This window comes from Alexandromys fortis, unplaced genomic scaffold (assembly GCF_014885135.2).
Source record: "Alexandromys fortis isolate MF-2015 unplaced genomic scaffold, M_Fortis_MF-2015_v1.1 scaffold_0, whole genome shotgun sequence".
Taxonomy (NCBI): Eukaryota; Metazoa; Chordata; class Mammalia; order Rodentia; family Cricetidae; genus Alexandromys; species Alexandromys fortis.
Genome location: NW_026067949.1, coordinates 23,138,066 through 23,139,622, shown reverse-complemented (window position 1 = coordinate 23,139,622; position 1,557 = coordinate 23,138,066).

The window sequence follows — 1,557 nt, the reverse complement described above, 5'->3', positions numbered from 1 at the left end:
CACAGAGAAACAACAAACAACAAACAAACAGAGTCTGTATTATCTTTGCCAAGTCCCCAGGGAGAGTAGGATAAAGAATTCTCCATGTTTTGCTTGGCCAGCCTGGGCTACATGAAATCTTGTCTCAACCCTCTCCTCAATTCCCTCCCTCCCCAGTCAAAAACAACTCACAAAGGAATTGCGCCCACTTGGAAGTGCATGCATGCAATTCCAGCCCTTGGGAACTGAGGCAGGAAGATAGCGCCTTCCAGGCCAGCCTGGACTACAGTGCCACACCGTGTTTCACAGATGAGCCAAACTGTGGCTTACCCAGTTCACTGTGCCAGCCAGCGGGCAGAACAGAACAACAGGCATGGACGGTCAGGTCGCCTTCGAGCATTTGGGGACAAGCAAGACTCGGCTTGCTATCTGGCTTCTGGGAACGTTGGGCTCTGCTCCCAGGTGTAGCTAGGCTATCACCTAGCTTCCACTGGCTTCCACACATTCACCTCCTTCCTAGCCAAGTGCTGAACCTCTGAGCTATGGCACCTCCATCTTCTTCCCTTCCTCTCCCTTCCTTTCTTGTGGACACAGGGTCTTGCTGTGTATATTCCTGACCTTAAAAGACACCTTGCTGGACTTCATTCCAGTGGTTCTCCACCTTCCTAATGCTGCATCCCTTTAATACAGTTCCGCATGTTGTGGTGACCACACCCACCAGCAAACTGTAAGTTTGCTACTGTTATGAGCCATAATGTAAATATCTGATATGCAGGACATCTGATAGGTGATCCCCCAAAGGGGCCTCAATGCCCAGGTTGAGAACTATTAATCTAGTCTATTATTCATGGTCCTTGCTCCTCAAGGTTTAAACCTATTCTGACTCCTCCAGTTCAGAATGTCCCTGACACTAAGGAGTCTCTTCAGGCTGAGGTCCTGACGGAAAGGCAAGGACACTCGGCCTAGTGCAGAGCTGGGTTTCCAAGCCATCTCAGCTGCGCTGTTTCCTGCCTGGCTGTATCAACCCCTAGGAACGAACAGTGCAGGAACTGGGGGTCCTACGGTCAGTGATTCCCTGCACACACGTGCAACCACTTGACAAAGGCAAAGTTCTGGAGTTAGAATCCAGAACACGGTTAAACTGGTCTGGCTTGCGTTTTGCTGCCTAAAAAGATAAAAGTGCAAAAGGGAGCTAAAGCTTCAGAATTCCTGGCTGGCCTCAGAATTACTTTTGCCAATGGGGTTAAGACGTTGCTTTTCCATTAGACCGGAAGGTCAGAGCGCTCAGGGGAAAATTGGACTGATCACCTAACCTCTATATGGACAGTGTCTCACCTCCAGAATTGGGACAGACCTGAGGTGAACTGGGTGAAAGTGCTCCCGAGTAACACAGGCCTCAGCATAAGGAGATTGGGAAGCCAAAGGGCAGAGGCATGGATTCCCTTTTAGACTCCAGTATTCCTTAGTATTGCTATTTATGAGTTCTCAAAGCATTTTCTGAGGTCCATTGTTTCCTAGCACTGACTTTTAACCAACAGAGTAAATCGCAGGATGGCCCTGCAGGCCAGGTGCCTAAGT